The sequence below is a fragment of the Berghia stephanieae genome, chromosome 2 (assembly GCF_034508935.2).
Source record: "Berghia stephanieae isolate SIO BIC M18660-M18661 chromosome 2, UCSD_Bste_1.3, whole genome shotgun sequence".
Taxonomy (NCBI): Eukaryota; Metazoa; Mollusca; class Gastropoda; order Nudibranchia; family Aeolidiidae; genus Berghia; species Berghia stephanieae.
Genome location: NC_088361.1, coordinates 1,843,960 through 1,853,959, shown reverse-complemented (window position 1 = coordinate 1,853,959; position 10,000 = coordinate 1,843,960). Strand labels below are relative to the sequence as shown.

General features: G+C 35.4%; 1 protein-coding gene across 1 annotated transcript in view; it reads left to right on the top strand.

The window, feature by feature from the left end:
- LOC144964152 (uncharacterized) overlaps positions 1-10,000 on the top strand; it is a 25,448-nt gene that overhangs the window by 2,250 nt on the left and 13,198 nt on the right. The window lies entirely within an intron of this gene.

Below are 10,000 nucleotides of genomic sequence, written 5' to 3'. Positions count from 1 at the left end.
AAAAAACCAACTTGTTTTTAAAAGTTTAGCCAGAATACTCGTCCTTCAAATCGATCGATTTAAATTACCCTCATCTTGGCAAAAACTCTCCAACCTGGGACTTCTCGCGAAGTCCAAGTTTGGAGAGTTTTTGCCAAGATGAGGGTAATTTAAATCGATCGATTTGAAGGACGAGTTGTCTGGCCAAATTTTGAAATACGAGTTTTTCCAGAGTGCGGCAGTTAACTAGTTAACGAGATTCAAACAAGACTCAGTCAATCGAATCATTACGCTAGCTGCTATGACTGGCGTTCGACTTTATAATTATCCTACTTGACTGCTTTACTTACGCTACCGTTAAATTATATACCAAACTGTGGAAACTTTTTAAATGATGATCATGCAAGGGGAAATCCAATACCACAATCGATAACACTATGCATTAATTATTTAGTAATTCGCTGTGTGTGCACCTAGGATGCATTTATATCGTCAGCAGATCAGGTGCACTCACTCGACTTCAGCATTTGTAATTAGAGTCAATAGACCTAATGCGTTCTCGACAATTTCAAATAGTAAAATAATGACATTAAATACATAAATCGACCACTTATATTTTGATTTTTCTTTTTTTCATTCAACGCATACTAATAATTATCAGATTTACCAACACCAAAACACCAAGTGAAATTAATATATACAGGTAGAGGTCTAGTCAATTCCGCCCTTTTACAAAACATAATAAACTTTTCTCAAACAATATGATTATTATTTTAGGCACAATCAAAATACATAGTAATAAAGGTGGTTCTTTACGTTACAATTCTATTTCTTCTCCGGCAACAGCCTCTTATGGTTCTCACACTACTATGTTATGACGATCGACCCAATCAGCAAAGTCCGGTCCGCATTCGTGCACCGTCGCGAACCCGCCGGGTAGCATCGTCACAACACACCTTTCGACTAGATGCTCTGCCGTCTTGGGTTCTTGCCCACAGCGGGTACATATTGGACAGGTAGTAAGACCCCACCGATGTAACGCACTTGCCGTCAGTTCAAAAACGCCAAGATAGTTAGATAGAACAATGGCCCAACATTCAAAGAGACCGATATCGGCCCCGGGTACATTCGGGATTTTGTATAGATAGAATGCGCTTGGCCAAGGAATTCACAACATTGCCATCCGGAAGTATAACGGACCAACACACAAACTCTGTGTAACCATGAACTTTTATAGTCTGGTTAATACAGTTTAGTGAGAACAACTCACGAACGCGGATGGCAAAAACAATAACAAAGGCCTGAGTGACGTCATCTGCATACTATCTATAGGACTCCTTGCAAGGATTGGAGTCCTTCAGAGCCATTATGGGCCTTCGGGCCCATGGAGCTGAGGTTTATACCGGTTTCTATAGCGTGAAGCGGACACTCGCAATTACTTGCTACCTTTTAGGTAAGAAGCAAAGTACTTTCCGACAGACCTAACAGATTCAGCTAGGCAATCACTTCTGGGTGGACAGAAGGGGGTCAGAAAAAAAAAAAAAATCTCGACTTCACCAGGTCTTGATCAAGATCTAGGACTTCATATAGATGTCGCTGATCATGATCCCTTTGCGCGTGAAGCGAGTGTTGTACCAAATTATGAGCTTCCGAGAACTCAACTACCCCCCCCCCCCTTCCCACCCCCTCGGCCACATTGCAGTGGTAGGGTTTGTTACATAGCAATCTAGAGAGCATTGGTTTGTTAGGTTTGGCGGATGGTACTATAACTAGGACTTCATATATATAGATGTCGCTGTACTATAACCATGAGACAGTCAATCGTCATATCTTACGGATAGAGTAATTGTAAGCGTCCATTTTAAGTTATAGGGAAGGATAAAATCCATATTCATGGGCTTTTTTTTAATGGTTATGAAGAGCCACTTTTCAATTTATCCTAGACACATCGTTCATACTTTTTCACCATATCCACAGTTTACGAAAAACTAATTAATTGATCGTTGAATAGTCAGTGGTATCATTGACGTATGATATCATTACTTTTATATTTTTTTCTTCTTTCTCATTTGTCTCCTCTCTTGTCAAACTTCCTGGTCGTGATGAAGTTTGATATTTTTGTAATTGATTATTCAAACAATGGGGGGGGGGGGGGGCGGGGCTCAGTGGTACGGTCTTTGCTTCCTACTCGAAAGGTACCGAGTTCAATCACCTGCCGCTTTTTTTTTTCAAGTAAGGCCTTGAGCATGTTACCTCGCCAATCTCACTTTGCGGCGCTGTTCTGCGGCTGACGCCTGGGTTATTCCAGTCTTCTCATGGAATAGACCCTAAAGACAAATTTCCCCTTGGGGATGAATAAAGGGAATTTTATTTATTTATTATTTTTTTTTACATCGGTAATTATTATAACATGATTTATTATTTTTTTTAATTTAAAAAATATTTTTTGTTTAAAGGATCAATCGTAACATTACTAACCACGATCAACAGTTCAACGGCATGGCAAACATAATAATAGAAAATTAATTATATTACCCTCTCCCCACGTCTCAACAAAATTAAATAATTTTTTTGTGTATCTAGCTAACATGTTCATTACTCACTCTCCCCATTAACATTAAATGCAATTGTTTTTATTATGTTTCATTCCGCGAATGATACCGTTTTGAGGCGGTCGGTCACACAATGTGAAATGGAACTGTTCAAAATTTAAAATTCGTATTAGGCGACTTGTATTTTTTTATATGCAATGGAAATAGGGTTGATCATACCGTACTAGGGGAACAAATTATTAAGTAAGCATTACAAGACGTCTTGAGCATGGTGAACCATTGGAAATAGGTTATTATATAAATTGGGTTATTTTATCTATTCAATTATAGGATTCTTTTTTTCCCCTTGATTTTTTCTATCTGCTTTTGTCTAGTACTGTATTTTACTTAACTTTCAATATTTTTTCTTTTGTACTTGCGCCTCTCTTCAAATTGAGATAGATAGATAGATAGATAGATAGATAGATAGATAGATAGATAGATAGATAGATAGATAGATAAATAGATAGATAGATAGAGAGATAGATAGATATAGATAGATAGATAGATAGATAATTAGATAGATAGATAGAGAAAGAAGGAAAGAAAAAGAGAGAAAGAAAGAGAGAGAGAGAGAGAGAGAGAGAGAGAGAGAGAGAGAGAGAGGGGAGAGATGGAGAGAGAGATGGAGAGATGGAGAGATAGATAGATAGATAGATAGATAGAGAGAGAGAGAGAGAGAGAGAGAGAGAGAGAGAGAGAGAGAGAGAGAGAGAGAGAGAGGAATAAAGAAAGAAATCAATTCCACAGCATCGACGACAAATGACTGTCAACAAAGTAATTTGTAAAATTATCGGTTTTATCGATAATGTCATTATTCATGTCAAAGTCAATAGAAAATCAAATAGGCGTATCACATTATCATCAGCCTGATATCGATATGATGATCAATAACCAGTTAATTAACTCTTTTGTCCCATAACAATGTTTGAAAGAAGGGAGGAAGACTGGTTATTCATAATTCTTAAATTCAAATTAAATGGTGGACAATGAGACATTTGTGTTCTGGAGTTAGGGTATTTAGATTTGTAGATAAAATCGCAAAGCTGGATCAATCTATCGATTTTTAATTTTGTACTTGTCAAATATCGTGGCTGACACACTCATACTATATTCATTGCTGTAGCTTGGTAGAGAAGGAACGAAATTGACGTCACTCAGCTGTTTGTTTTATTGTTTTTAGTCAGCCATTTTTATGAGTGGTTCTCACAACGTTATATCATTAAGACAATAAAGTTCAAGTTTATACATAGTTTTGCGCATTGGTCCATTATATCCGGTTGGCAGAGTTGTGAGTATTTTGGCTAATGCAAAGCATCAATATGTACTTTTGTATAGTACTACTTGTTGTAGTAAAAAGTAATGTATAACCCATCGCCTCGATCAACGAAAGTTGCGGTGATTTAGATGCCAAAAATAGAAATGTACTTTTATAGTAAAAAATAAGGGACTCGTTTTAAGTTTTTTTTAAACATGTTTTATTGTAGAGAATTAGATCTTATAACATTTAAAAATAATTGATTCAAGTAAAAAATTCAAATTTCTTGTCTTATTATATTATTAATAGAAAGTAATGTGAAATTGAATGTAAGCTTCAATTTAATTACAAAAACATATCAAATGAAACGTTTCGGGTTTCCTGTTTTGTTGATAAAGGGGAAACCCGAAACGTTCATTTGATCTGTTTTTGTAATTAAATTGAAGCTTACATTCAATTTCACATTATTATCTATTTCTTCTAGCTTCGAGCAGCAACATTATTATATTATATCAACTTTGACATTTTTTTTCCTTTTCTTTCATCGGGCTGACCCCGAAAAAATACCGTTTTGAGACAATTATGGGCCACATTAAACACCGTGGTAAAATCAGACTCCGATTTAATTTTTTTTTTATAAACTTGACAATGAAAACACGAATGCATGATTTTTGTTTTAAAGGGTTCTGGTTTGTTTAATAGCCTCAGATCTTAAAACATATTTCAAATACTTAGTCGAGCACACAACTTATATGCAAAGCCCGATGATCCAGCTATGTGTCCTTGTGGTATGACACTAGCCTTCGGACTGGAGGGCCCAGGGTACGTGCCCCGCTCTGAGTGGCGCATGGCTGAATCCATTGAAATGGCTCTTTACTTACATTTTCTCACCGTACTCTGGTGTAAAATGAGTATCTGTCCGTTGACAGCGTAATATCTGTCGGGGAAAAATGCAATATCGCCTAACGGGCGTCATGTCTCGTCCTACATGTTAAAATATCGCTGATGCATTGAGCATGCTGTTCAGCAGGTTCTCGACCGAAGCCGATTGACTGCCACCTAGTACCCAGGACATCATAAAAGATGTCACTGTCACCCATTGTTGGTTAGGGACCAGTGACATCTATAACTAGACTGCTAGCGACCCATTGTAAGGCGCTTTGAATGGCTCCGGTGGATATTGCGCTCTCGTGATTGCCCATGTTCTGAATAGAGCCGGGACAGAATATTCTGATCTGATCCCTCTAACCACCCGAAGTTATTGGATAGCAGCTTGGTTAGTTAGAGCAGGCGGAAAGTACTTCGACGTGTTATCGGAAGGGTAGCAAATTTTTGTTACTCCGTCACTGTTACAGAAGCGCGGTAAGCTCTGGCTCCCTGTGATAATATTATTATTTTAGCTCTACTGAGGGACTGATTTCAAGTCAAAGGAGCAATGTAATCGAGGTTCAAACACAAGAGCGTCAATGGGAGCGATCTATATTCATGTTTTTGTCCAACCAGGTCATCAATCACATGATTTGTTACTGTCCAACGATTGGATATTTCTTAACAAATGTAAACACGCTGCTTTGTTTACAAAATTTGTAAACAAACCCATGTGTCAAGCTGAATCAAATGACCAATCGTGATGTTAGGTATTTCAAAAGGTGTGAACACTTTTCACTATGTGGGTCACTTTGAGCACATTTTGCAATGGGACCAATGACCTCAAACACACTGGAAAGTTAATATAGATCATGCCCATTGATGGTATAGGTGATTCAAATCCACGTGTTTCTCGTTGAACATTATAAAGTTGTTTGGGTACGCTAGATATCATGTTCGAAATGTTCTTGGCGACGTGTACTTATTTGCAGGTCTGATAACCAATATTGTTCTGGACTCATTGTTGCATTCTCAAACCAAAGCAAGATAATTTCCATTACAACAATGTTAAACGAGCCCATAACTGCAAGTATGTTCAGGGTTTTGTTGCTTATTTAATCAATTCATAAACCGAATTGTTTATTCAATTAATAATTTATCACCCCAACGTCTTGAGTACCATCTAATTACCAATAATAAATCAGCATGTTGATTTTTGATCAATACTATTATACTAGAAAACTGATCATTTCTCGCCAGTGCTAAATGGTTTTTGTTTTATTTTTGTCTTCTTAGTCCCTTTTTTGGAGAGAGAGAGAGAGAGAGAGAGAGAGAGAGAGAGAGAGAGAGAGAGAGAGAGAGAGAGAGAGAGAGAGAGAGAGAGAGAGGGTTGATTTGTTTTCTTTGGGTTTTTATTTTATTTTATTATCAATGTATGACTAATATTACAGCATGCACGTTTTAGATCTAAATACAACAAATTGTGATAACAAATTTTATAAAGGAGGGTCATTAAATACAAAGTTTATGACTTGTTCCAGCTAACAATACTTATTGTTTTCATCATCAGCTCGTCTTTGTAATAATCGTTTATCACACCCGGCCTACAATAAATCATAACGATGTATAATTTGATCAAACCATCATCCATCTAGTTTCACTCGTCACTGATGGCACCACCCAGTGCTATTCAATATTATGTGGATGGTCCATGCAATGAATCCACAACATTTTTAACCTTGTAAGCCCCGGGTTCCTGTTAAATCGACTAGAGACTCCACACTGTTTTGCATCAATGTTTCCATTAAATCGAATTTTTAAATCGGTTTTTTAATATTGCTACTTTTCCCCCACTTTTAGATGGTTGAAATACTTGATTGAAACCTGTTATTTTCTTCTAAGATTATTCATTGCAGATGATCGTTTCTTATCTATACAAATGCACACTGAAAACAGTGAGAAATGTTTGTAGAAAGAGCTTGATAATAGATCTATGTTATAACTGTAGGAAATGAAATGGAAAATGGATATTCATTACAGGTTTTGATTATTACAAATAACCTGAACCAATGAAATCTAATTACATAATTTATGATGCAATTCTAAAAGAAACTTAACACGACAATGCTTAAGTTATTATTGAGAAATTGAACCAACATTCAATGAACAGATGAAAATAAATCAAATTGCAACCTAGAATTTATCAAACAACGTAATATCAAGTTGCTCAAAATCAATTAAAAAGAAGTGTTATGATACCATAGTTAAACCATTAATGGAATACGAGATCCACCCCAAAACATTTTTTAAAAAAAGAAAAAGAGAAAAGAATCGAAAACGCAACATATCATGCTATTTGATACATATATTTTTTTAAAAAAAACGACTACCCATTCATACATAAGCAACAATTAGAACGGTTACCTTATCACAAAATAATGGGGGCTATGCCTAAAATAACCAATCTGTACAACGGATTAATTATGATCTCACAGAGATACCAGTAGACCAATACCATATTTATGAAGTCAAGTCAAATACATTCTCGATAGTCGGGGTATGAAACTTTTGATATTCCCCCATCTAAAGTTAATCGTCATGTTCACTCACTATTCGCAAATGCCCCTCCCCTGGCTAGTGAATACACGTAGTCGTTATTAGTGCTCAATGATCCCATTGGTTGGGCTATTGAATGCAACTAACTTACGATCCGCGTTATTTTGGCTGTCGTCGCCTTGTATTTGACGTAATTGGATTTAATAGTCTGATGTCACGTCGCCAGGCAACGGCGAGCAGCGTTGTTCTAAACAAAGACAATCGGTACTTTTTATTCTTCATGCTGGTTAGAACTTTTCATATGTCATGTGATCAGAATGCATAAAAGACAAAACATGATCATATTTATAATGTTTTTCTCCTTTGGATACACTTTTATGCTCGTCAGAGTAATATTTCATAAGGCATCCGCCATTTTCCGATAGTATAACCAGTTTACTAAGTTACCATGCGTCATTACGAGGGAAGTCCGGTCCATACTGTTAAAATCCTGTTAACCAGTGGAGTTTTTGACTAATCAAATCATGGAATTTGTGACTCACCTCGGACAAACATAGTTGGTTATTTATAAACAATAAAATGAATGAATTCGACCTTTCTGTGATCATTGTTATTGTTTTCATGAGTGACTAGTTATCACACGATTTTCTCGATCATATAAACACGTTTAAGTTTACACTTAGATTTATGTGTTGGTTCTATTGATCAAGCGGTAGATAGAACAGTGGGTATTTTACTTTGACAAATACCATCGATATTGAAACCTGTGTAGTTTGCTATGTGTACCCATCACTCTCACTGTTTGCATTATGACGGCTGCTGTCCGAGAGGCGTGGTTATCTACTTGTCTATTTTATGGTCAGTTTCAAACTATGAGTTTACAAAAGCTATGATCTGACCAAGTCGGTCAGTGAATTTGAAGATAAAGAAGAAAAATACAACATGAGCTTACAATTTCAGGAAACTGTACAAGTGAGCGATTTTTGAAAATTTAACGTATGTATTTTGTAAGGCACGTATCTAGATAGTATGCGCTTGGCTAAGAAGCTCACAACATTGCCATCCGGAAGTATAACGGACCAACACACAAAACGGTGTGTATCCATGAACGTTTATAGTCGGGTTAATACAGTTCAGTGAGCATTAATCATTAACGCGGATGGCAAAAAACAATAACAAAGACCTGAGTGACGTCATCTTTGAACTATCTATAAACTGTTGACTCCAAACCATGTGTCAATTAATTATTTGTAGACAAAACCCATTGCAATGTAAGGGTTAAAATAACATTCAACAATTTATTGTATTTTGTAGGATTTCACGAAAGCGTAACGTAACCAGCAGACCAAAACTCACCAGAGCTTCATAATACTGCAACGAGCATTGGTGACAATGAACTTATAGCCTTAAATCCTTTGAAAAAATAATATTGAATTAAAGAATACAACTACAACAACAACAACAACAACAACAACACAAAGGAGTAAAACAAAACAAAGGACATAATTTATTTATTATCATTCAAATATTCAATTCTTGGATGAATGGTATCCATTTACGATACGGTATTATATTCCAATTGAAAACCCTTTTCAGATAATTGATCATTGTCAAGACTTTTGTTATCGATACGGGTAATAAATGATATAAAGATAGTGTCAGTCTAGCACGAAATTTATAGTTTGGCGTTGAAAAGACTCGGAAATGTTCGTGTTTTCTATGGTAAAGTTCTGAATTTTATTTCAAATGACACTAAGTGAATTCTTGTAAAATATGTGGAGGGAATCAAAAGGAAAAAAAAAAAGAAGAGGGGGGGGGGGGAATGGTGGTAGTAACAACGATGACGATGATGATAATGATGCTGATTATCATAACAATAATAATGATGATGATAATAATAATAATAATAATAATAATAATAATAATAATAATAATAATAATAACAATAATAATAATAATGATAATAACAATAATAATAATAATAATAATAATAATAATAATAATAATAATAATAATAATAACAATAATAATAATAATGATAATAACAATAATAATAATAATGCTGTCAATTATAACAATTTTAGAAAATACCTATTGGTCTTTCTTAAACTCAAAATGTTTCTGATATATTTTTTTTAAAATGGCAATTGATTGGAAAATTGATGATCACATCATCACCAGAGTCGGCAGATTGTTGGATACACCTTTTAATTCTGTAGGTACCAATACCCCCATTTTCCCCAAATCCCTATGTACGGTCGTTTTCAAAAGAACATTTCACAAATGATGATAATAAAGTTGAATGCATTTTGAATTGCCCCGTATTTCCTCGCATTAGTGGTTTTCACAGTTGTGTAACAATATATTTACCAAAGTTAATGATGAATTTGAATTTTTTACAAACTGGCAATTATAATATAATTTGTAAATTATCATGTAACGTACAACAACAATACATATCACTTGTATAGTTTGCATGTCGTTTGTCTATGTTTCTAGATGTGTGTGCCTGTGTGTGTATATAATGTGTGTATTTGGGTCAGGTATGTATTACTCATAATTAACCTGTTAACTGCCGGACTCAGGAAACACACGTATTTAAAACTTTGGCCCCTAAACTGGTCCTTCAAAATATCGATCGATTTAAATGACCTTCATCTTGTCAAAAACTCTCAAATTTAAATCTGCGACCTCGCCAGGTGTCAGATTTGAGAGTTTTTGTAAAGATGAGAGTCTTTAAAATCGATCG